Source organism: Trachemys scripta, chromosome 6 (assembly GCF_013100865.1).
Source record: "Trachemys scripta elegans isolate TJP31775 chromosome 6, CAS_Tse_1.0, whole genome shotgun sequence".
Taxonomy (NCBI): domain Eukaryota; kingdom Metazoa; phylum Chordata; order Testudines; family Emydidae; genus Trachemys; species Trachemys scripta.
In genome coordinates, this window is record NC_048303.1 from 84,865,421 (window position 1) to 84,892,996 (window position 27,576).

Consider the following 27,576-nt stretch of genomic DNA (forward strand, 5'->3'; position numbering starts at 1 on the left):
GCAAGATCAAACTTACTTTATTACAGCATATCTTGTTTTTAAAGATGCTAAACATATCATTTCTAATTTCTTGCCTCAAATTACGGCGATTATTTTTCTACTGTGATTCTAAGTAACAAGTATGAAAGAAGGCTAAATGGCCTCGTATGTTTTATACTTTGAGAGTAATAATTTAATATATACAATGTAACTCCAGGGATTTATGTACTTTTTATATTACAACTGCTTTCGTATCAGCACTTCTAGTAAATTACAAGAAAATGAGCCAATTTACCAGGAGTGCATTCTAAGTATTCCTTTGAGATTGCTCATGGAGATTTTTCAAATGTATAGTTAGATACTCAAGGTATATCATTACATCTTAATAGCTGGAAATCCATTAACATTCTGGATAATAGCCTTCTTATGGCAAACAAAAGGTCGTCTCACTGGAAAATATGCAAATACCAATACAAGGAAGAAAAACATAAAATGCATCAACATCTGTAGCAATAAAAGACAGAGGTTCTTCATGAAAGTTTTGAACCAATACATACTTTGTTTTTATAATATAATGATTGAGACATCATTCAAATTGTACAAAATCATTTAGCTCACTGATGTTTTCTTTGTTGTAACTGAATATTTTCTAGCATGTTCTATTTCTGTTCATTTATTGAATATATAGTAATAAACCTTAGATACAAGAAATTGAAAATCTCAGCTCAAATTCTTAGTGCAGCTTCTCTAGGGTAGGATTGCTCAGAATGAGCTTTGCATTTCTGTGTTCATTCTAGTCTTATTTGTCAAAATCTATTTGGTGGTCGGCTTTGTTTTCATATAAAAGATTACTACTTTACATCTCTATTACTCAGTCTTTTAAAAAATTGAACTAAAACATAAAATATTTTGGGGATTAGAAATTAGAGAAGGTGGGGAATCATTAGGACAGCTAGCCCATTCTGTGCCGATGTAGGAATGCTCTCTATAACATCTGTCTAGTTTATTTTAAATATCTGAAGTGTTGAGGCATCCCTTGGGATATTGTTTTACAGCCTTATATACTTCACTAGTCCAGAACATCTCAGAGAGATTTGTATGTGGATCTCCCACTGTCTGTGCAAAATAGCAGTCAGGATCAGATTCCTCTATTACTCCTTCCCTCTTTTGTGGGAGCCCATGGAATACTCTCTCTATTAGATTGGTATCCCAGGGGGAAGGGAAGGGGAAGGCCAAGAAGGGACTACATTGCCCTCACACTACCACCAGGAAGATTACCCAGAAAACAAGGTATCATATCATTGGGCCTTCTCCCATGGCCAAGGGGTGTTTGGGGGACAGCTAGAGCAAGTGGAAGCCCTGACTGCATGTCTCATGATCCCCTTTAACATAGATCTTTTACCATGCCACAGAACCCAAAGTTAACACACAAGGGCTTTTCCTTTAGAGGATCCAAGTAATTACAAAGAGCTAGGCGGATGGAACGGCAGCTCATTTCACACTGGGTGTAACTACATCTAACCCCATGCTCAGAGAACATTTAAGGAGGACACTCAAAATTCCTCACTGAATTTCCTTTCCCAAACTCCCTCCTGCAAGTATTTCCACATGGGAGAAGTTTTCCCTATTTTTCTCTCATTTAATTCCATTACTGCTAGTTACAGTCTCTTGTACCCTCTTTGATTATCACATGCTTCAAATATTTGCAAACAGTTATCATGCTCCACACCATCTTAGTTACCCACTTAGGCAAGCTATCTGTACATTTAGCTTTTTTAGAACTCAAACTTGCATGGAATCCACTAGCACAGACTCCGGAGCCCATGCAGTCACAATGAAATAAATGCACCTTTGCACAAGTATAGGGACCTACACGAGTCGATTCCAATGCAAATCTGGCTCGGTACTTTGCCCATTTGCCTTCAACATTTTATCCCACCCTAGTTTGATCTGCTTAACTAGATACATTACCATTACCATAATACCAAGTATCTTCTATTTAAAAATAAACAGAATATTAGAGATAGAACAAGAGTATTTAGTTAGTATTGGTAACAAATGCCACAGACACATCCAGCAGGATGAGTATGGAGGATGGTCCTTGTTTATGAACTGTAGGAGAGCTACCAGAGCTGTGACCACTTCCTTTGTACAGTGCCTTGGCTTGAAACCTGACTGCAAATACAAGCATGAAAGACAAAAAGTTCTATATGCTATTGTGCCAATACTGATTTTATGATTAATGGACTACACTGCGACTCATATAATCTGGGTTTTGTTCCTGACTCTACCACAAACTTTCTGGATGACTTTTAGCAAGTATCTTAATCTCTGTGCCTCAATTCTCCACCTATAATGTGAGAATGATAATACCTAGCTCACAGGGACATTATGATGAACATATTAATACCTGTGAAATTCTCAGATACTATGGTGATAAGCACCATAGAAATCCTACAATAATAAAACGAACATTGTAGTTCAGTGCACACAAACAAAAGGTAACATTTAATTAGAGGATTTATAACTATGTAATTAGTTGTTACATACAGCAAGGTTAGGAGGAATCAAAGCACTGTACCAGTAAAACTCAATTAAAGTATGAGTAAAGTTCATTTGAATGAAAATTAAATCAATTTAAATCATTTTTACAAAAATTATTATTTTAGGACATAAAATTTCAGATTCAAGGCAGTCACATGTTTCCATGAAGCAAAGAAAAATGTAGGGATTCAGGTTAAGAGGTTTCTGTTAATTCAGGTTGACATATATGATTATACGTTTCAAAAATCTTATAGTTCTATATATGATCTTATATCAAATTTTAATATAGTTCCTCTTATAAGACTAAGTAAATAAGGTGAATGTGTATTGCTTTTGTCTTGCCCCTCCCCATGACTTGAGCAAGGGTTTGAGCATCTTCCAAAAATTATAAAGTGTGCACATTAAAACTCTCTCTCTTCCCCTTCCCCATCCCCACCACCACAGTCTCCATCTTCCTCTCAAGGACTGGCTTTAGTTTATTTGGTATGTATGGGTCTTTGGGTTTTTTAAATATGATGCTATTGTGGGAAGTCTGGTCAAAGAAATAGGTTCTACATTTTGTTCTGAAGATGAGGAGATTCAGAGTCATCCTGATATCTTCCATGGATTAGTTCCAGCTACGTGGAGCAATCATGGATAAAGCACTGCTTTCCTTGCATGACTCTCTCTCAAGGACAGTTACATTTTTCCAGGGGAATGTGGATGCCAGTGGATGTCATGATCCCACAGAGTGAGGTGGTCCCTCAAGTAACTTGAGACAACCCTGGGATTCTGATGAGCCGAACTGAAATGTTAAACTTGACCCAGTATTTAACTGGGAGATGGTGAAGATAAAGCACTGGGGCTCATGCTAGCTTGTTTTACACAGAGACAGGCTACTACATTCTGAACTGTAGCTTTTTTGCGGGTTTTTGGCCACACCCTGATGTTCAGAGAATTACAACAATCAACTCTCAAGGTCACATATCTGTGGATCACTGAGGTTATGTTCGGCTCTGACAGGAGGTGGTGGTGTCCTCATTCCAGCCATACATGAAAAAGGGCATTTTTTACTTATGTGATTAAGTTACCCAGAAGCAAGGCTATGGACTTCCTTGATAATCTGAGGGCAGACACCCTCATTGTTAAGACAGGGTGACTTCTTTAAAGTGCTTCCCTTTCCCCACCATCACCACCACACCCACTCAGATATTCAGCTTCTATTCAACCACCTGCTGCTATCAGCCATCAGACAGGTGTGGGGTGATGCTCTCTGCATCTGATATGAAAGTGATACAGAGCTGTATGCCATCAGCATATTGCTGGCATTTCAGTCCATATTGTCTCAACATGCCTTGGGTGCTTCAAAGAGAGAGCGAAAGAGAGAAAGAAAAAGCGGGAGAGTGTGCATGCACACAAGAAAGATGGGGAAAGGAATTTATCCTAGTAGGATTCCACATGTAACACCTCTGGAGGTGGAGGAGAAGGTGTCCATCATGACTCTCTAGGTGAAGTCTGAGAAGAATGAATGAAGCCACATCAGCACAGTTCTACTAACCACTGGACAACTCTGAAAACTGATAACAGAATTCCATGTTTGATAATATCAAATACAGCAGAGAGGTCCAGCAATATAAGTAGGAGTATCTGGCTCTTGTCCAGTCATGAGACGATCATCCAATACCAACAGCACCAATGTACTGGCCTGGAGCTTAAATGGGAGGAGTCCAGAACATTAACTGTATATAGGTGGAGTTAGAGTCAAGCTTCAGCAAGCTTCTCAGTTAAATTGCTCAGCAATGGGAAGTTTGAGACCAGTCAGTATTTGGAAATGTTAGCCACGTGGGGGAATGGTTTCTCAGGTATTGGCCACAATATGGCACTCATTCATGGTAGATTTTCCTCCTCACCTACAAGGTTCTGATGACCTCAGTTTCTAGAAGATCCCAGTTGCACTGAATACTTTTTCAAGTGTTAAGGGGGACCTGGATCACTAACAGGCAGAGGCTAGACTTTCCTACAGTGCCTCTAGAATTTCCAAATACAAGAACGGAAAGACTCAGGAAAGAAATGTATTGTCTTATTGTACCTATATGCATTGTACAGTTCCTGGTATCCTGAGAGACTGTCTGAACACAGATGATTTTGCTCTATAATACCTAGTTCATAGGTCTTAGATATGTGTAAATAATATTTCAGGTACAGGGCCAAATTTTCTGCTTATGTAAACAGGCACAGCTACAATGATTTCAATGAAGTTTTGTCCATTGGACACCCATAGAGAATTATGTAGTAAAGTTAAAATTGGTGTGGAAACTATATAAAATGTTTGTGAGCAGGATCAATACAAGAGAGCTACATAATACCTGTGGTTACAACAAATCTGAGTGGTATAAAAAGCAAAACATTGTCACTTATGGTTTGGTTCATCATAAACAGTCAAGGAGAAAATGGAACAAATGTTTTGCTTCAGCTTTGTTATTTCCTGTAACAGCCCAAATTTTACACAGTGACATAAAATAAACTACACTTGTGTAAACAATATGTATATATAGAGAATACATATGTGAAGATGAGATTATAGCATGCTGTATAAAGATATTCTATGGGCTGGTAATAAGAGCAAAAGCCTGAGAATTTAGATAATCCTGTGTATTAATTACAGAGAAGGCACTGATGCATTGTATAACAGAGGACAACATTTATAATGCATTATGTTTTTATACCAATCTTCATAAGAGCAGCTCCAAGCACTTGCCAGTTATCAATTAGAAATCTGAAGTGAAATTCTGGCCCTATGAATTCAGTGGGAGTTTTGGCATTAATTTCAGAAAACCCATGATCAACACAACGTAATTTTCCAAAATTTGAATTTAACAGGCAAACACTGGGAAGAGGGAAAACAAACAAGCAACCAGAAAGTGGTATAGTTTATTTAAAAACCCTACTTAGATTGTAAGCTCCTAGATGCTAAAACAATACAAAAAAAAAAACAGACTTTCAACAGAACCCAGATCCAGTTCTCACTATTTGCTATAAATTAGTCTATATTTCACGTTCTCTGTGGTTCACTTTTTGGACATGCACAAAGCAAGTTGTAAGTGGTTTTGTTTGGGTACGCAGCATGTGAAATTTTTTTGTAAAAAAAATGAGCAAGTTTTTCATCTTTTGGTTTATTTACTTTCTAAACAACTTTTTTTTGCTTATATCTGCACAAGTACAATTCAAATATAGCCAAAAGTAAACACTGAAAATGTGTAAAACTAGAAGCCCTAGAATTTCTAATTAAGCCAAACAGATGGCTATGAGGTAGGTACTCTAAACTAAAGCAATAGATCTGAAATATTTTCTTATTGTAGACAACTCTTAAGAAAGACAAGCTCTTGTGGTCCACCACTTCCTCACTAAAGTCCAATTCAATACCTTTCCCTCTGACCACTATAGCATTCACTTCATGAAAATGGACAGTATTAGGGAGACAAAATGAAAATTAAACTGGCTTTAGTGTGATGGCTATGACTGCTTTGTTATACCCTCTTCCCACTCATTTTGTACCCTGGTTGTTCATTTCCTTTCCCCGGATGTAGGAACTTTACATTTATCATTGCCAAATTTCCCCTTATTGCTTTCAACTACATGGCTCTGTCATTCTGCAATTTTAAAGCAGTCTTTTATGGGTGCAAAAATGTGGTGATTGTTTTACGTTTGCATTTAAGTTTTGTTGGTCAAAAGGCTTTTGGAAATCCATGGAATCTAGTGCTCAGATACAGCTCCCAGAAACATCACACCCTGAAGTTCTCACAGAAGCAGCCTGTGGACCACTTGGAAGTATTCTTAGTACCATGTCTGAGAACCACTGCTGAAAAGTATTAGACCACTGAAAAAGTGAGGCACAGAGAGATGAAGCAACTTGCTGAAGATCATACAGAAAGTCAACAGCAGAACCAATAATTCTCTAACCCCTAAGAAATGGTCGCTCTTTGTGCCACAGTGCATTTTAACAACATTTAAACATAAAATGAAGAAGGTGTTGTAAGTATTTAAATTGTATATCGGTGGTCTATGTATGCAGTATGTATTTGTTGTTTCAAATAGTTCCCTATTTTCACTAGATATTCTTTTGATAGGGATAATTTTTTTTAGTAGTCGTCTTGGCAGGACATTCATCCAGTAAAAGGAAAACAACAAACCTATGTAGGTGCTTGTAGAGATACACCTCAGCCTTCATTAGCTGCTCCTCTTGGACTAACACTAGAGTCCTGGAATATAAAGCCCCATAACAGCAGTAGTTTTAGAATGTTAAGTGTCCCTTTAATGCAGTGATCCCCACGGTTGCCCTCCTCCCCTCACCGGAGCCAGGGCCGGGAGCTGTGGCTCCCAGGGGGAGGCACAGACAGAGGTAAAGGGGCCAAGGCTGGGGGTACGTCTAGAGCCAGGAGCGGAGTGGCGGCCGGGGGCCAAGGCTGGGGGTGGAGCCAGGAGCAGAGCCATGGCCAGGGGTGGAGCTGGAGTCGGAGCTGGGGCCAGGAGAAGAGCCATGACTGGGGGTGAGTGCTTAACTACGCTGCCAGTTAAGAAGTTTTTCCTAATGTCCAACCTAAATCACCCTTGCTGCAATTTAAGCCCATTGCTTCTTGTCCTGGCCTCAGAGGTTAATGAGAACAATTTTTCTCCCTCTGCCTTGTAACAACCTTTTATGTACTTGAAAACTGTTATGTCCCCCTCTCAGTCTTCTCTTCTCATCTCCAGACTAAACAAACCCAATTTTTTCAATCTTTCCTCAAAGGTCATGTTTTCTAGACCTTTAATCATTTTTGTTGCTCTCCTCTGGACTCTCTCCAAGTTGTCCACATCTTTCCTGAAATGTGGCACGCAGAACGGGACACAGTACTCCAGTTGCAGTCTTATCAGTGTGGAGTAGAGGGGAAGAATTACTTCTTGTGTCTGGCTTACAACATTCCTGCTAATACACCGCAGAATGATGTTTGCCCCCCCCCTTTTTTTTTTGCAACAGTGTTACACTGTTGACTCATATTTAGCCTATGATCAATAACCCCCAGATCCCTTTCCACAAGACTGCATGCACTTTAGGGGCTTTGTTGTTGGTTTACGGGGTTTTTTTTTTTCAGTTTGTTTTGATTTGGAGGGGGGATACATACATACTATATTATATATAGGGGAGAACTCAGTTCCATCCCATCTGCCCTCTTTAAAGATAACTGACTTTTCCATTTATTGGTCCAATTTATAAAGAAAAAACAATGAGTCCTTGTGGCACCTTAGAGCAGCGGCGGCTCCAGGCACCAGCGCAGCAAGCGCTGTACAAAGTACTTTTGTAGTGCTAACAAGGCCAATGCAATCAAGGTGGACATTGCCCATTTCCAACAGTTGACAAGAAGGTGCGAGTATCAGCAGAGGGAAAATTACTTTTTGTAGCGACCCATTCACTCCCAGTCTTTATTCAGGCCTAATTTGATGGTATCCAGTTTGCAAATTAATTCCAGTTCTGCAGTTTCTCGTTGAAGTCTGTTTTTGAAGTTTTTTACTTTTTGTACTTTTCCCTCTCTTGATATTCACCCCCTCTTGTCAACTGTTGAGAATAGGCCACTTCCACCTTAATTGAATTGGCCTTGTTAGCACTGACTCCCCACTTGGTAAGGCAACTCCCATCTTTTCATGTGCTGTAATATTTATACTGCTTACTGTATTTTTCACTCCATGCATCCGATGAAGTGGGTTTTAGCCCACGAAAGCTTATGTCCAAATAAATTGGTTAGTCTCTAAGGTGCCACAAGGACTCCTTGTTGTTTTTGCTGATACAGACTAACACGGCTACCACTCTGAAATTTATAAAGAGTAATTCACTTGGGGAAAATAAACTAAGTCTGTAAAATCACAGCCCCAAACATAGTTTTAGAACATATTAAGCAACTGAAAGCATGGGGTTAAGAAGAGAAACACATGTAGCCTTCATAATAGCAGTTGCTATAACCACTCTCTCCCACCCTCCCCCACTAAAAAATAGCTCCCTGTTAGACAAGAGGTTTCTGAGGAAGCAGAATTCCTCTGCCATACAAAGGCCTGGGTTGTAGCCTGAGCTAATAAAACCTTTTTGTTTCCTTTGTTACAAGTGGTTCACTCTTGATTTCAACAATAAAACCTTTGGGGAGAAAAAAAATGCTACTGAAAGACTTTTGTTGCTGGACACCATCAGCTCAAAGCCTCATGAAAGGGGCAAAAAAATCATTAGCTGCTCTCTTTTATGGCTCTAGTGAAAAGATATATACATGAAGTTACAGGGGTGCATGTTGGGATCATCTTCATACAGTGCAGGAGCAACAGAGGCAAGAGTGTACTGCTGCTTCAAGTGCTATGGTTGGGGGGGGGAATGTCAGGGAAGGCAAACACAAGAAACACTTCCTTCCCCCTTATGTCCTTTGATATTTTTGTTTCTAAAAATTTTGAAAAAAAATCACGTGTGTACATAATTACAGACAAGGCTACCTTGTTTGGGAGGTGGGGAAGGAATCTACCCAAATGTTTTGCCAAGATCACAGAATCTTAGTCTTTAAACCAAATTTTGGTCATTACTCTTGCAATTAATGCCACATTTCAAATGCATAGACTTACTAAAGCAATTAAGATTTGATCCATTACAGTGTATAACAGTGTTTTCAAACCGTGGGTTGCGACCCACTACTGGGTCATGGCATGTAAGGCACTGGGTCACCTTGCTCTGGTCAGCACCGCCAACCAGAACGTTAAAAGTCCCATTGGTGGTGCTGCCCAGCTAAGGCAGGTTAGTGCCTACCTTTTCCGACACTGGGCTTCACCCAGGAAGTGGCCAGCAGCAGGTCTGGCTTCTACACAGGGGGCCACAGTACTACACAGCGCTGCACCGGCTCCACACTCTCATTGGCTGGGATCCAGCCAATCGGAACTGGGGGGGGAGATGCAGTGCCTGCGGGCGAGAGTCGCGTGAAGCCACTTGCACGCCTCCACCTAGGAGCCGGACCTACTGCTGGCCGCTTCCGGTGCACAGCGCAGTTTGCGGTGCCAGTACAGGCAGGAAACCTCCCTCTGCAACCCGGCTGTGCCGCTGACTGGGAGCCACCGGAGATAAATCCGCGCACCAACCCTGCACCCCAATCCCCTGCCCCAGCCCTGAACCCACTCCCCCCCAAAGCCAGAACCCCTTCCTGAACCCCAAACCCCTCATCCCCGGCTCCACCCCAGAGCCTGCACCCCCCAGCCCAGAGCCCTGATCCCTTCCCGCACCCCAAACCTCTGCCTCAGCCCTGAGCCCCCTCCAATACCCTGAACCCCTCATTCCCAGCCCCACCCCGCAGCCCTCACCCCCGCACCTCAAGCCTCTGCCCCAGCCCTGAGCCCCTTCCACAACCCAAGCCCCTCATCCCTAGCTCTGTTGGGTGGCGGGCATCAACAATTTTCTTCAACTGGGTCCCCAGAAAAAAAAGTTTGAAAACCACTGGTTTTGTATAATACATACAAGTACTTTCTACTTTTAGGCCACTACATTTGAGTTACAGAAATTAACTCAGATTCCATAGTGATAATGGCTACATAAGTACCTAGATCAGCAAGATGCTTGAAGTATTCAGGTTTAGTTTGAAGTTGTTAATTTTTATAAAAAGAAGAACAGGAGTACTTGTGGCACTCCTGTTCTTCTTTTTGTGGATACAGACTAACACGACTGCTACTCTGAAACCTGTCATTAATTTTTATACAGTCTTTAGTTTCAATGTATATTTCCTAGCTATGATATTAAATAGTAATATCCCACTCTCCCCCAAAAAGGTGACTATAATAAAAATATTGTGGGAGTTTTAGTGAATAAGCACCCTTTAATGACATTTTCTACTTGGTAGCTACCTTGACCCACTGAAAATTATAACAGTTCATATCCAAGTAGATCTCTAGATGTTTATTTGCTATCTAGTATGATTAGAGGAAAATATTGTCTGTATGGATGTTTTTATGATTCTAAGTTAATTCATAAACATGTTTCATGAACTACATGGTTGAGATTTTCAAAGCCTATCAGGGATTTAGACATACAACTCCCACTGACGCCAATGGAGTTTGTGTGGCTAACCTTGTGGTTGGCTTATCCATTCTAATTATTGTAAAAAGCTCTAAAATGAAGACTAGTGAAGCCAAAGGAACACACAGGATAACTTAGAAATAGGTCATTGTACTATAGATGAAGAAACCACCTGTTATGTTTACTAGATAATAACAACCAATCCAAGGGCAAAATCTCCCCAAATCACACTAGGGATCTCTGCTGAATTTCCCAAACTCATATTACACACAAATTCCAGTAATACAGTAGGAGTTCTGTACTCATTTTATACATAGAATTCACAGTAAAGGTCTACAATATGGACTAGAAAGGGAGAATATTGCCGTAAATCAAGATACAAGTTTTTTAAAGTTTATCCCATAAAAATTTACACTTCAGAAACCAGAAATCCAAAAACCTGCCTGGATTTATTTTAGTAGGCATTTTCTTTAGCAAGATGTTAAAAGAAAGAAGTGACAACTTATACTTTTTAAAAGGATATGGTCTTTTATTCACTAATCTAGATAAGAAAGACAATTTCCTAGAAATTCACAATTATTTTTATATACAACCAGAACTAAAGGATCCGAGTTAAAATGTATGTAAATTTTAACTACATGGATATGTATAAATATTTAAATCTTTATTATTCAACAGCTTTTGTGAATCTCTCCTAAAATATTTGTCAGTATTGTACATTATAAGAATCCCTCGGGCTTGGCAATCTTTTATTCCTGTTTTCTGGTGCAGCTACTGATATATCCTGTACCAGCAATGGTTTCCCTCAGATGGATCACATTTTTGGGGAACTAATGTGTTCCACTTTGTGTGGGCAAATGCCATAGGAAAACCAAACCCACTTTGGATTATACCAGCTATAGTCACATGTACAAGCAAGAAGAGACACTTGTCACTGTTTTTGAAACAAACTATCTTAACCGATATAGAAGGCAAGACAAAGATTATACAAAATCCTTCCAAACCAAAGCATATTTCTTATTTCTCCATAGACTCTCATCAGAGCATAATAATTGATGGTATCCATATATCCTTTCAGAGCAATATAAAGGATATGTTTTCCAAGTACAAAATAGAAAGTAATAAAGCAAGAATTAATAGGATTCAAAAGCACAGACGTTTCCAATGTACTGCTATTTTAATAAAAAATGTAATCCTCCCAAGTGATCTTGCTTTGGAAAGCATATGGCATTTACAATATACAAACCAGTAACACCTTTTAAAAGAATTTACAGTATCTTAATTAAAAATACTTTGACTTTAGGTGCCTAAAAGTAGCACAGAAGCAACTGCACATTTCATTTCATCCAAAATGTTGTACATGACAATTTAGAAAAACAAAGAAAAAAAATCACATTTCTGCCTCATAAAAGCCACCATATTAGGAGCAAGTTGACCATTTTTTGCACTAGAGAGTGATCCCCAAACTGTAGAGGACATGGAGGAACATTTGAGAGGGCACTGCAGGTACCAGGCCAGCCCCCACAAGGGGCAGGGAGAGAGCACCACCAAGCTCCCCTACGGCCCCAGCTCTGTTCTGGCCCCACCCCCAGCCTTAAACCCAGTCTCAGCCCTGGCCACAGCTTTGCTCCTGGCCCTGCTCCTGGCCCCAGACTCAGCCCCTACCTCAGGTTCCTTATCCCTGTCCATGACCCTCCCTCCCCCCAGGAGCCATGGCCCCGCTCCTGGCCCTAACTCCCAGTAGGGCACAGACAGGAGTAAGGGGGAGCACAACTGTGAAAAGTTTGGGGACCTCTGAACTAGGGGGTGGATCAGGCAGGAGCACAAGTCGTAGGTGGGGGTGGCCAGGAGAAGCAGGACTGGGGGCACAGGGCGGGGAGCCCAGAATGGAACCAGGCTGGAAGAACGCAGGACAGGGGCAAGGCGGAGGTGCCGGGGGAGCCTGGACTGGGCAGGGGACACAGAGAAAGAGCGGAGGAGCTGGGCAGGATGGGGCACAGGAAAGGGGTGGAGCAGAGCAGTGGCACTGGGGGCACAGGGGCCAGATGGGGCGAGGGAGTGTGCACTGGGGTGGGGACTGGAGGGGGGCACCAAGAAGGGGCAGGGAGAAACAAGCCAGGCTGGAGGGTGCACAGAGAAGGGAGACAGGCTGGGGGTGAGCTGGGCGGGGGAGGGACCACACAGAGAAGGGGAAGTGAGCCAGGCTGGGGCACACAGAGGAGCGAGCAGCAGGTGCTGGCTGGGGGCAGAGGGCAACGGTGTCTTTGCCCAAACCTCCTGCTTTCCATCCTAGGGCCTCTCACTGCAGGCAGGACCGGGACGTGCCTGGCGGAAGCCCCAAGAGCAGAGCTGCTGTGCTTGTTTACCTGATGCTAGCGACTGCTTCCTACCTGCTCAAGCCAGCCATGCGGGCGCCTCTTGATGACCTTATCAACCCACCTACGATGCTCCACAGAACCCCACCCACAGGCATGCTCACATCCCTCCCCCAAATTCTGTCCTATTCAGGTTCAGCCCCAGCCCCACAGCTGTCCGGGCCTGTGCTGTGAGTGGTGGATGGAGTTTGTTTCGCTAGAATCCCTGCTGGGTTGGGAGGGACCTCAGACCAGATGCCAGGTGCCAACCAGCAGCGCAGATGCAGTGTGCTGGATGTTTGTAACTCACGCAGGGGTTCTCAAACTTCACTGCACCGTGACCCCCTTCTGACAACAAAAATTGCTACATGACCCCAAGAGGCAAAGAAAGGTTTAGTGATTTGCCCAAGTTGATGCTGCAAGCCAGCATCAGAACATTGGCCTTAGAGTTAGGAGTCCTAACTGCAAACAACACTCCATACCTTACATACCAAAGGTTTTGTTCTCAAAATGGTTAGAAAGAAAAAATGCATGTACTGAAAAATCCAAGCAGCTATCATGATATCTCTCAAAAATATCACTGCTTTATATTCTCTGGAACCATTCCAGTTAAATGACAGCTACTGCACTGTGTGCATCTACAGTGTGTGTACTTCAATAAGGCTTCCCACAGCTGTCTCTGCACTTCATGCAGTTTACTGCTCTTTATAGATCAGCTACTGAAAAAAATTAAGGTGGCCTTCACATCATGCTGAAATCTTTTTTGAAGTTTGTGCTGCCTCGTTGGCATTCACAGAAAGTCCTAAGGCCAAATTTTCTACTGATGTAAACTGGTGAAGCTCTGTCAACTTCAGTGGAGCTGTGCCAATTCACACCAGGCGAAAATATGGTCAACAATGTACACTTAGCAGTTCTGCACACTAGTACTTCCTACAGTGTTTACATTTCACCCTGAGAGGAAGCTGTTCTAACTAAATGACCTCAAGTTCAGTCATTTGGAATTAATTTTTCCCAGATGTTCTCCAGAATCCTTTCCTTCAAACCCATAGCACTTCAGCAGGTGACATGGATTCCCACAGAGTTCCAAAGGAAATGCTGCAGGACTTGTCACATTGGGTGATGGGGCACATCGGGCATCAGAGGACTGATTGTAAATGGCTAATTAAATCCCCTCCAATGGGAGTCTGGAGACAAACAAAATGAACAGGAACAACTCATGGTGATCTGGAGTTTGAGAATAATTCATCTATCACTACCAGGCTCTGTTTTGATGAGTCTTTTCAATCATGTTAAGATAACAGGATGGAGAAACACACCCTCCTTTTTGCCCATCAAGACAGGGCCCTAATGTTGCTATGTGAGATAGCCAAAACTCACTGAAACAAGGGTAGGATAGAAAAAATGAAAACCTCTCCAAATCATTAATTGAATGTTTCATTCACTCACTCACTTTGACAACCAATGGAAACCCTAGGAGCAAACAATCACTCATTATCTGCTGGCACACGCATTCCATCCCTTCACCGCAATGCACTTTCGTTCGTTTCCGGAGTTATCACTTCACTCTCAGCTGCCTAGGGATGCTTCTAATTGGCAAGTTGTTGATTTTCATTAGTTCTGTCAACCCAGCTCCACAAAGGAACATAGGTGTTGTGATGCTGAATGTTGCGATACCTAATTTTAGGCACCCAGAAAAATCACAGGAACAACACTGCAATCCACAAAGCCTGAATTAGGCACTCCTTATGATGCAATCCACAAAACTACATGTGCTAGGTGGTGAGCCATGTAAGCTGGCCAATGAGAGATGCCAAGGACAGGGATGTGTCCTAAACCCTTCCCCTCTCTTGGAGATCGACACTAAGCTGCAGTGAGACGCTTATTTCTGCTTGAGCTCAGGGATACCAAGTTGCCTCATCGTAGTCCACAAACAAGCTCGATGCACTGAATCAAAAGCCTGATGGAAGTCTATACAAAGCCCTGCTCCAGTTTATTAAATTCCTTCATCTTCTTGAAAAGCTATCTCAAGGTAAAGATCTGGTCAAGGGTGGAACAATCAAGTCTAAAGCCACACACAGTATCCTGGCCTTTGCCACAAAGTGCATCGTTTTCTTTCCTGCCCGAACCCAGAAGGGACTGCCTGTGCACGTAGTACAAGTGGGTGGCTGCTCCTGGAGGAAAAGATTCTTGGATTGGAGGTGCAAGCAGATATGCTATTGAGACTTAGGGTATGTCTACACTACGAAATTAGGTCGAATTTATAGAAGCCGGTTTTATAGATATCGGTTTTATACAGTCGGTTGTGTGTGTCCCCACATAAAATGCTCTAAGTGCATGAAGTCGGTGGACCGCGTCCACAGTACCGAGGCTAGAGTCGACTTCCGGAGTGTTGCACTGTGGGTAGCTACCCCACAGTTCCCACAGTCTCTGCCGCCCATTGGAATTCTTGGTTGAGATCCCAATGCCTGATGATGCAAAACAGTGTCGCGGGGGATTCTGGGTACATGTCGTCAGGTCCCTCCCCCTCCATCAGAGCAACGGCAGACAATCGATTCGCGCCTTTTTACCTGGGCTACCTGTGCAGACAGCATACCACGGCAAGCATGGAGCCTGCTCAGCTCACCGTCTTGGAACATTGGGGAAGTTCCAGATGACTGGAAGAAAGCTAATGTTCTGCCAATATTTGAAAGGGGTAAAGGAGATGGCCTCGGTAAATATATGCCTGTCAGTCTGATATCAATCCCAAACAAGATAATAGAGCAGCTGATACTGGAGATGATTCATAAAAAATTAAAGGAGAATCATAATTAATGCCAATGAACATGGGTTTATGCAAAATAGATCCTTTCAAAATAACATGGTATCTATTTTATAAGATTACAAGTTTGGTTGATAAAGGTAATGGTGCTAATAAAATAGACTTCTGGAAGGTGTTTGGCTTGATACCACACAACATTTTGATTAAAAAAAATAGAACATATAAAAGTAACATGGCACACAGTAAATGGATTAAAAGATGCCTAACTGATAGGTGTCCAAATGTTATTGTAAACAGGAAATCATCATTGACTAGGTGTGCTTCTAATGGGGTCCCTGAGGAATCAGTTTTTTGGCAGTATTTAACATTTTTGTCAATGACCTGGAAGAAAACATTAAATCATCACAGATAAAGTTTGCAGATTACACAAAAATTATGGGAGTAGTAAATAATGAAGAGCACAGGTCAGTGATACAGAGCGATCTGGATCAGCCAGTAAGCTGGGTGCAGCATTTTAATATATCTAAACATGAAAGCATGCAGCTAGGAACAAAGTATGTAGGCTATACAATGAGGGATTCTATCCTGGGAAGCAGTGACTCGAAAAAAGATTTGGGGGTGGTGGAGAATCAGCAGAACATGAGCTTCCAGTGCAATTCTGTGGTCAGAAAGGCAAATTTATTTATTTATTTTTATATTTATTTTAAAATGTGATCCTAGGATGCATAAATGGGAATCTCAAGTAGAAGTAGACAGGTTATTTTACCTCTGTATTTGGCACTGGTGTGACCGCTACTGGAATACTATGTCCATTTCTGGTGTCCACAATTCAAGAAGAACGTTGATAAATTGGAGGGAGTTGAAGGAAGAGCCATGATAAAGATTAAAGGATTAGAAAACATACCTTATGAGTTAGACTCAAGGAGCTCAATCTATTTATCTTAACAAAGAGAATATTATGGGGTGACTTGATTACAGTCTACAAGTACCTATTCTGGGAACAAAGTACAAATATTTGATAGTGGACTCTTCAGTCTAGCAGAGAAAGTTGATGGCTTGAAGTTGAAGCTAGACAAATTCAGACTGGAAATGATGTGTAAATTTTAACTGTGAGGGTAATTAACCATTTGAACAATTTACCAAGGATTCATGGTGGATCCTCCATCACTGGCAATTTTTAAATCAAGATTGGATGTTTTTCTAAAAGATATGCTCTAGCAATTATTTTGGGGAAATTCTCTGGCCTGTGTATACAGGAGGTCAGACTGGATGATCACAATGGTCCCTTCTGGCCTTGGAATCTATGAAACATGGAAGTGAAGGCTTTCTCCGGGACCAACAGCATAATACCTCTATAGTTGCTACATTTGGCTTTAGTGCCCTTTTTGAAGAGAGGCAGATTAATACCCATTATACACAAATAATGTAAATATATATATAGTTAATTTAATAATTTCCTTTAGAACTATGAGTGTTTATAGTATCAAGTGTTCCATCACTAACAAATATTAAAAGCAAGTGACCTAGCCACTTATCAAAATGTACTGTACTGTACACTGTTTAGGCCCAGGAACAGAAAAAGTATTGCAGATCAGAACTGAATAATTAGCATGTAGGGGGATCTAGAGCAGGGATCGGCAACCGCTGGCACGCGGCTCCCCAGGGTAAGCACCCTGGCGGGCCGGGCCAGTTTATTTACCTGCTGACGCGGCAGGTTCGGCCGATCGCAGCCCCCAACTGGCCGCGGTTCGCCATCCCAGGCCAATAGAGGTGGCAGGAAGCCGGGGCCCAACACATCCCTCGCCTGCACTGCTTCCCGCCGGCCCTATTGGCCTGGGACAGCGAACCGCGGCCAGTGGGGGTCACGATTGGCCAAACCTGCTGCGTCAGCAGGTAAATAAACTGGCCCGGCCCACCAGGGTGCTTACCCTAGCGAGCCGTGTGCCAGAGGCTGCCGACCCCTGATCTAGAGAGTACTTTGTATGACAGATATGCAATGCTCTGAATAAACATCATTGAATCAAATTAATCCTTGCCGAATTAAGTTTAATGCCTTGAGGTCCATTGTATAAAAATGAAAATGTTATGTGTTATTGTGAGATTGTATATAACTTCTCTACAGGAGGGGGCATCCTAATACAAATTTTTAGTTATCAGGCCTTCACCCTAGGGAGGGGACCCATTGCCTGGCTGATTACCTATTCCTGATCTCTTAAAAAGTTCTCTAGAGAGCTGCAGACAAAGACAGGATGTTGGGATAAATAACCTGGTGGTGAACTGACTCAAAGTTTTTGTTCTGATCCAGCAAACAGACAGGACTGCTGATCCACAGAGAATCCTAGTCCTTAGGGAAGGGTTGGAAGGACTTTGGCCTACTAAAACACATAAGAGTTTCTTGTTCTAAGCAAAGGGTGTGATGAACTTCAAATCACAGGAAAACCCTGGATGGGGTTTTGAAGGAGTGCTCCTTCCAGAGCCCATGTTGGAGGGGATGATCTCTGGTAAGCTTATTAGCATGCAGGTAGGCTCTTTTATTGTTCCTCTGTAGTGCTTTTACCTTAAGAATAAAATATGCTTGCTTAGAAAGAACTGTGTAGTAATTTACAACTGGGCAATTATGCTGGGGCAGTTACAAGTGGGGCAATTAAGTAAGCTGCAAGCAGTCTCTGAAGATACTTGTCCCAGTTGTAAATTTGTAATAATTGCCCCAGTTGTAAAGTACGCTAGGGCATTTCAGAGAAGCAGTCTCTGAAGATAAAGTGAAATGGGCCTGCTTAGGCAGAGCGTATTTTGTTGGGAATAACACAGTGAAAGCAGGGAATTGTTCAGCCTGGAAGTACCCTGGTCTCCACCTAAGAGAGATGACAGACAGGGGAGACCGAAGCCTGTGAGTGGGTACCCTTGCTGGTCCACTGAAGGGAAATACAGGTGTAGTTGCCCTCAACTATGTAGTCTGGCAAATTATGCTAAAGTAGCTTGGGCTGCATAATTATGAGAAGGTGGCTGTGAATGGAAATCCTTTTGAGGTTGTGAATTTCCCAGCTCTATATCCTTCAAAGAAATATGTCATCAACCCTGAAGCACACAACAGTCTGAACAATAGTGCAGAAATCTTCATTCAGCAGCTTGAGAGATGTCTCAACCTACCACCTACTACTCAGCTTTCCTTTTCTAAGCAAGCTAATCAAGAAGCTGGCAAAAAACAGTCCTCATAGTCACCCGTCAGATGCCAGTTTCTTGGAACTGTCTCAGCAGAGAACACAGTAGCAAGACAGCTGTGGTTGTTTTGCCAGATGGCCTCTTCCTGTCCATAGACAACAGACCATAGAGCCATCTCATCCTGCTGGATGCATCTCTGTAGCATTTGATTTCATTGATCACCAAATACTCCTGGTCCCATGGGTGAAGAGAAATCCTCTGTAATGGCTCAAGTCATTTCTCTCAGACCAAAATTAAGTCCTTATGGGCAACTGTTCCTCCTCCTCCAGAGCTCTCACCCTACAGAGTCCCACAAAGCTCAACCTTTTACATCATCTTACTCAACATCTACAAGAAGCCATCAAGAGAGCTGGTGGGACAACACGGTCTGAAGTGTGAACAATATGTGGATTACGCAAGAATCACTACAATTCCTTTAGCTCTAGAAAACATTATCTTTCAATTTTCTCAGTGCCTAAATAATATAAACATCGGACTCGAGAGCGGTTTGAAACAATGTAAGGTAACTTGAAAGTGATGCTGGTAGGGAGAGTGAAGCACTTTGAAAAATTCACCCCAAAAATGGTGGAGGTACCTGCCCTCAGAGTATAAAAATTGATTCTCAGGAATCATAACTTGCAAAGAAGCTGAACATAGACTATAGAACCCACTCCCAGAAAAGATAAGAATGACCACTAATCTCACTGCATTGAGAACTAAATGCAAAGCCTATTGCATTGGCTTAGCTTTTCCTCAATAAATTTGCCATACACATCCACACACACCAATAGAATACAGCTATTTACTCCTACAGGCTGGGAAGGGGAAGATCAAGCGAGATGGTTAGTTTAGTTTTGAAATACTTATGAAATGCTCAGATATTATGCTAATTGGTCCCATATATGAACCTAGATAGTCAGATATATACCCTGTGGGCCTCAGAGCTGGAAGTGTGTGTACATTTCTTAACAAATAATGCAGTTTCCTTTATTTATTTATTTATTTATTTATTTTTTAAACTTGAAGCAGCATTTTGAACTGACTGTGAGGACTCTGCCATAAGCTTTTACAATTGGCAGAATTGTGCATTGGAAGAAGCTCACAAAGTCTTTACTATACATCCCTTTCATTCTGTCTGACTGTTCCATGTAATCATTCCCTCACTCCCTTGAACTCCAAAGTGGATTAAAAAGAGTAAGAACACCTAAGATTAGTGTAAAAAAAAAAAAAAAAGCCTCCAAAGTGTAACATTTCTTTCACTAGTGTGTAATGCCCTGATTTAGCATATATCTTGTGGAATCATAGACTTTAAGGCCAGAAAGGACTATTATGATAATCTAGTCTGATCTCCTTCAGAACACATGGAATATCAAAAATAGAAATTCCATCATGTGGAACCTTAACATCTCAGAAAAGACTTATTAATGGGGATTCAAATTATTCACTATTTACTGATAAAAGTCACACTACCAAAAAATAACACTTTTTCCAAAGGTGTTGACAGGAACAACAAAAAAGGCATATTACATAATATACATATAATTCATTCAGAATCCCCGGATTAACAGACTGTAATTCCTAAATTATTAGATGCTGAAAATGCTTAAAGATAATTGTCCTTGAATTTACAAGGTCTAGGTTTTGTCCTAATACCTCAAACTCTTATGATGTGTTAATTATCTCCACAGAGGTAATATACATGCAAACAAGTGTATAAATGTATTATTCTTGTGAAGCTTTCCTAGAATTACATTAAATTTACAAGAATTACATCAATTAAGTGTAACTGTTTGATTTCTAACCTTTATCTATTTATACTGAATATTTCTTTTCTTCAAAGGGTTCTACCAACAGTATAAAGTAATGCTGTCGTCCAATCCCATACTTCTATCTGTATATTTAATTATATCCATCTGAAAGAAAAGAAATAACATTATTACATTAAGTCTAATTTAAGTAGTTCACTTCTGACTGGTACAAATGTAATTCATTGTTTCCATGATTTATCAGATTATTTATGAAGTGAACCTTGCCAAATCTTTACTAGTAGCTCCATTCATAAATAATTTCAACATTTTTTATTTTATACACATTTTAAAAGACCATAGCACTGATGGATTATTGTATATGGGCTTTAAAGATTTATCCTAAATTATATACTGTGTGACTGTAACAATTTAAAAAGGTGACATAAATTTCTTCCTTTAACAACAATAAATCTATTAGCACGAATAGTCATCTGTATGTATTTTACAAATCACGTGTTTTCTTGCTAAAGATTGTGTGGGTGAGTTTTAGTTAATGAGAGTGATTTAGAACATGGCATGGGTACAGTGCCAGCAGATACTACACAGTCTGTTTGAGCCAATAACAGCTTTGGCAATGTGGCTCATTTGTAATTCACATCATCTCAGCTGTTCCAGTCCTGGGCTTCTGGAGAAGGGACTGTCAGTTATGCAGAAGTGCATGATGGTACTAATTTGTCTATTTAAGAATTTTGACAAGGAACAGGTGCCCATCACAACTCTCTGGAGGAGAACAGGTGCATCCTACACAGTGCTAAGCCATTCTCAGATAAGATCTTGTTTGTTTGTCATCAGTACCATATATGATCCATGGTTTTGAAGGATGCAGAGAGATCTAGCAATATCAACAAAGAATCTGATTTGTTGCTTTAGAGCAGAAGAAGGTAGTCCCTTAGTGCCATGAACAATGGGCAGTATTCCTCAGGGCCATTTTGGTGTCACTGCCGGGTCTGAAACATGACTGTGATATATATATAGAATTTTTGACAGATATTGCTGGAGCTTGGGATCTCAATAACTTTACCAAAGAAATTGGGATTGGAGAGTGGGTGGCATTCAGTGAGGCTGTTTTAAGGGTTGGCTTCTCCAAGGTCTGAGTACTGCATTCATTGGAATAACTGACAGTTTGCCTTTTTGAGGGAGGCACAGGTTATCTCAGTTATCAAGGGGACTAGGTGTTTCTCAGTGGACTTCACTTCTCAAGAAGGACAGTGGGTCAGTTTTAGAGATGCATGAAACACTTCTGGCTCACCTTTAGCAAGCTGGTGCAGTTGTGTTTGAGAGGTACACAAAGGATTCAGTTGTGTCATATGTCCTTTTAGCTTTCTTTATGGCTGCTGAGTATATATTGTGACAAAGTCAGACCTGACAGATCTAAAAGGGTGGTTGAAGGCAGGAATATCAGTCTTAAAGCCCTTTTCCTATGAACAGAAAGAAGTTACCTCAGGTTAATTATGGTCACCAGAGTCAAACACGTGATCTCTAAAAAACTGATCCCAGTTAGGAGAGAGAGGGTAGAGGAGGGATGAGAAGCAAGCTGCAAAAGAGCTGTGTGCAACAAGGGGAAAAGGCTCCTCCCAGGTAAAGAGTTGTTTTTCTCTATAAGGGAAATCTTGTGTTTATTTCTGTTGGGGGAGGGGACGTGGGTTCCCAACACAGTGTGGGTTAGAGTGTGTTGCTGGCGATTGGTAGCAGCATAAGAGGAAGCAGGGCCGGTTCTAGTGTCCTTGTCGTCCCAAGCGCGCATACACACACACAAAAAGCCACGATTGCGATTGGCGGCAATTCGGCAGCAGGTCCTTCGCTCCGAGAGGGAGTGACAGCCCCACTGCTGAATTTGCCACCGAATGTGCCACCCCCCTCTTCATTGGCCGCCCCAGGCACCTGCTTGCTACACTGGTGCCTTGAGCTGGCCCTGAAAGGAAGTACTCCAGTGGGACTTAGGAAATTTGTCTGTTTGTTTAAAGAAACCTCTAGGCCAATCCTAGGGCCTGCTCCATAAATAAGGCAACTTTAAAAATTAAAACTCCTTATAGGACTGATTTTCTCCAGGTCCCAACACCAGAGGGAGAAATGCTAAGTTTTGCGATGACGAAAGAGTTGTGTTGCCACAATGTGAAGTTGCATCTTGAGAATTTCACGGGTTGCCAAGTGGATCTTGCCCCATACGCACTTCATTCAGCTGGTTTTTTGCTTCACTAGGTAGAGTTCATCAGAAAAATCCCAGTAATTTACAGAAATGGTATGAGGGAAGGGGTTTTGAGGAGCAATCAATGGCTTCAGTCAGTAGTTGGTTGTCGTGTTCTGCTAGTTTGTCAACTTCTTCCGGACATTTTCTAGAAGCTTCATTCACTGAAATGGAAATGATTGATTCATTTAATCTTTATCATGAGAAGGTGATGGTCTCTGCAAGGGGACAGATTGTTGTCCACTCTACCTGATCTAATGCCAAAGATGAGCTCTGGTGTGTGTTCAGTTTTGTGGGTGATGCTGAAGAAAACTTGAGAAAAATATATGGTAAGTAGGAAATAGCGAATGATGTTGTTAGATATGTAGGCTATGTGGATGTTCAGATCTCTCAGGACAATGACTCTTGAGAAGTCCATTATGATGTTAAATAGGAGCTCTGTTATTTCTTCCAGGAATCTCACTGGCCTTCATTGGATTTCTCACCAGATTATCTGTACATCAAGGATATTCTTGTGTTTATTTCATCCCTGGATTCACATATTAGGACTGTACATTCAGATGACTTAATTTTCAAGCTGGGACTCTTCTTGCATTTGAGATCTAATGAGAAAGTATGGCCACATTGCCTTCTTTCCTCGTGTATGATGCAGACAAAGACCCACCGCAGACAGTGAGGAGACCACCAAGCTAATCTTCATTTATGAGCTAACAAAAACAAAATTTGAGATTATGGGCCAAATTCAATCCTGGACTAAACACGATCTTTTATTGGATTTCTACCCAGTTCAGAGCTGTACTTGGTCCTAGATCTACAGAGATGAAAGACCAGTAAATAATCCATTGTGACATATAGACACCAAAAAGTGACATGTCTTGAGGTGATTTGGTATATATTATACACTAAGTGTGCATGTGATAAAACCTGTTGACCCATTGTACTCTCTTATTTACAGTATAAAGATATATACTGTAACTAAGAACAATATTGATAGATATAAATTTACCATATGGGTGTTTATATATACACTCACAATTTATCCTCACTGTACCATATGCCACCACCACATGATTTACTAACATTCAGATAGATCTAGAGAAAAAAGCACACAGCCAGCCAATTAAAATCTGACACTTACATAACGGTTTGTACAGCTGCACTGCATCAAAATTTACAACACTTTTCCCCTCTGTAGTGCAGTCAACCATAACAAATGTTAACATGACACAATTCCACTCACAAATAAAAGTAAGGACTAACATTTTGATTTGAACCTAGCATAGTCATCAAACAGCTTTGCAATTTATTATACTGAGCTGTTCCAGTATCAGAAAGAAATCAATAAAAAAGGAAAAGGAAAAAGGAAAGATTTTATGTGATACAAATAAAACAGGCTATAGAGCAGAGTGGTGAAAACTATTTATTTCATTCATTGAGGATGCTTGTACAAGTTGCTTACTGTTCCATTCCCATTTACCAGTTGTAAGTTTTCTGGCCTTCACTCTCTTTCACTATTATATTGTAACTTTTGGTAAATAAGGTTCCCATCTTTCCTATTTTAAGGTTTAATTCTCCTTCTAACTTTTATATACCAAACTAACTTTCCCCTCACCCCGGCAAACATACACACACTTTAAGGCTATTTTAAATATTTAGTACAGGCAAATGTAAACAGTCAAATAAATGAAATCTACAGAACTACGTATCTAAAAGATTCAAAGCCCCAAATTACTATCTAACATTACTTCAAATTATTAGACGTGGTGCAGTAGGAGTCTAATTTACCATATTAGAATACGAAAATCCTTCAGAAGTACACCGCTACCTCGATATAACGCGACCCGATATAACATGAATTCAGATAGAACGCGGTAAAGCAGTGCTCCGGGGGGGGGGGGGGCTGTGCACTCCGGTAGATCAAAGCAAGTTCAATATAAAGTGGTTTCACCTATAACGCGGTAAGATTTTTTGGCTCCCGAGGACAGCATTATATCAAGGTAGAGGTGTATTAGATTTGTCAGTATTTTTCCACTCTATGTTGGATTGTAACTGAATCCTGCTACTTTAATTCCAGTGCTTTGCATGGTGTGGTCCTTTCCTAAATTTGGCTTTAAGTTGTGATGTTACCACACATTAGCTGCCACTTGCTAACTAACATGTTTTAAAAGTCTAGTCTAGACAAGGCACCCTACCTTTAACATGTACTAAACTAGTCAAGTACTAACATCATACTTTTATTCCTAGTCTAGATAAATGCAAGGCAAATATGGTGTACAAGTGTGATAGTCTTTGCTCCTGGGGAGCATTGCCTAGCAGTCAGGGCTTAGGCCCTTCAACCTGCAGAGTGGGTTTTTGGTGGGAGAACCTGGGCCCTCCCATTGCACTGGGCCCCATGAAGGTGACATAAGGGTCTGACACCCAGGACCACATTAAGGCTGCCTTTCCTGGGCCACTTCCTACCACTCAGCTATTGTCCAAAATTCATAATCTACCCGAGGAGGCTGTGAAGGGGGTCAGCTCACCACTTGGCATCTCTTCACAGCCAGGCATGGCATGGTAGCTCTCTCTCTCGGGGAGGCAGGTGCCTCCTCTTGTGTCTTGGCCCTCTGGCCACGTCAGTCCCAAGTCTCTCCCCTTCCTGGATAGTCCATAAACAAAACACAGGAGCTGCAAGCTAGAAGTCTTTTCTCTTCCCTGGTCTGTTCACAAGGATGCTCTTCTGCTTCTTTTCAACTCCTCTTCCAGTCTGCTTCTTTTGCAAGTGTGATGGCGCCAGGCTAGCTGAGCCCAAAGCAGCTCAACTGCTTGCTGCCCAGTGTGGGGTTTGTATACCCCATCACAACAGGGTACACATGTAGTCATAGAATCATAGAATATCAGGGTTGGAAGGGACCTCAAGAGGTCATCTAGTGCAACCCCCTGCTCAAAGCAGGACCAATTCCCAACTAAATCATCCCAGCCAGGGCTTTGTCAAGCCGGGCCTTAAAAACCTCCAAGGAAGGAGACTTCACCACCTCCCTAGGTAACGCATTCCAGTGCTTCACCATCCTCCTAGTGAAATAGTGTTTCCTAATATCCAACCTGGACCTCCCCCACTGCAACTTGAGACTATTGCTCCTTGTTCTGTCATCTGCCACCACTGAGAACAGCCGAGCTCCATCCTCTTTGGAACCCCCCTTCAGGTAGTTGAAGGCTGCTATCAAATCCCCCCTCATTCTTCTCTTCTGGAGACTAAACAATCCCAGTTCCCTCAGCCTCTCCTCATAAGTCATGTGCTCAGAACCCTAATCATTTTTGTTGCCCTCCGCTGGACTCTTTCCAATTTTTCCACATCCTTCTTGTAGTGAGGGGCCCAAAACTGGACACAGTACTCCAGATGAGGCCTCACTAATGTCGAATAAAGGGGAACGATCAAGTTCCTTGATCTGCTGGCAATGCCCCTACTTATACAGCCCAAAATGCCATTAGCCTTCTTGGCAACAAGAGCACACTGTTGACTCATATCCAGCTTCTCGTCCACTGTGACCCCTAGGTCCTTTTCTGCAGACCCCTTTTAGTATCACTTGAGCTGCTGGAAAAGGGCAACAGCTGTCATAGCAATGCATTAATTTCTACATATTGATACTGCAGTAGCACACAAAGGATCTGAGACCCATTTTGCTAGGTGCTCTACAAACAATACAAAGACACTGTCTTTGATCCAAAGATCTTGCCATAAAGATGACAAGTAATGTACAACAACATCTGGGGGACAGAGAGACACACAATCATATCACTTGTATATATGTGTAGTGAGGAGGCGCGGCCTCCCACCCTTCAGAAGGGGAGAGACCTGAAATCACCCCCTGGTGGGCAGAACCAGGCCATGTGTGGCACCCAGCCGGAAGCAGTGGGGTGGGACAGGAAGCGGGATTATAAAAGGCCAGACTCCTAGCTCAGTAGGGAGGAGTTCTTCCAGCTCCGGGCTCTGGCAGCAAGGAGGAGACAGCTGCCCGACCAGAGGAGTTACCTGAATTGCTGTAGACCAGCAATGCTAACGAACTGCCGGGGCTGCCATTTGCTGTTTACCCAGGGGAGACTGAGGATGACTCCAGAACCCAAGCTGGGCAGGGTATGAAGGAGCCCAGGGATGCCGAATAGGGTTTGGCTGTGGAACTATTGTGAACTGGCCAGCGTGTTGCGGGTGGATCCCCGCTGACCTAGTGGCGAACTACCCTGCCACTAATAGGGCCCTGGGCTGGGACGCAGTGGAGTGGGAGGGCCTGCATCCCCCTACCCCAGGCACCCCAACAGTGGAGGGTGGCCACCTCCCCACTAATAGGCCAGGAGGCCTGAATTGGTCTGGCGCCCGCTGGAGCTAATGCGCCAGACGCATTTGCTGTAGCTCCCAGTTGGGAGCTAATTCCCCACCCTGAACTGCTGGGGTGTATCGCACGGACTCAGACTGAGATATAACCTGTGAACCGCCCTGATTGAAGGACGGAAAAATTAATTAAGGCCTGTGCTGATTGCTGTCCAGGCCTGCTAACTGCTCTGATAGAGGGACTTGGCAGAAGGATTAACTGCTAATTGGACTAATCACCAGAATGGTGGCTGCTGGCCGGGAGCCCAGCTCTGAAGGCAGAGCCACCACCAGCAGCAGCACAGAAGTAAGAATGGCATGCCACCCTTATTTCTGCGCTGCTGCTGGCGTGGCACTGCCTTCA

At 42.2% G+C, this 27,576-nt stretch overlaps 1 protein-coding gene across 4 annotated transcripts in view; it reads right to left on the bottom strand.

Annotated features, from left to right (window-relative positions):
* The window catches only part of AOPEP (aminopeptidase O (putative)), a 368,640-nt gene that overhangs the window by 312,075 nt on the left and 28,989 nt on the right, over positions 1-27,576 (bottom strand). For all 4 annotated transcript variants that reach the window (XM_034773788.1, XM_034773786.1, XM_034773787.1 and 1 more), the window contains exon 4: positions 20,680-20,790. The gene's annotated coding sequence lies outside the window, so the exon portion shown is untranslated. The remainder of the gene's footprint in view (positions 1-20,679; positions 20,791-27,576) is intronic.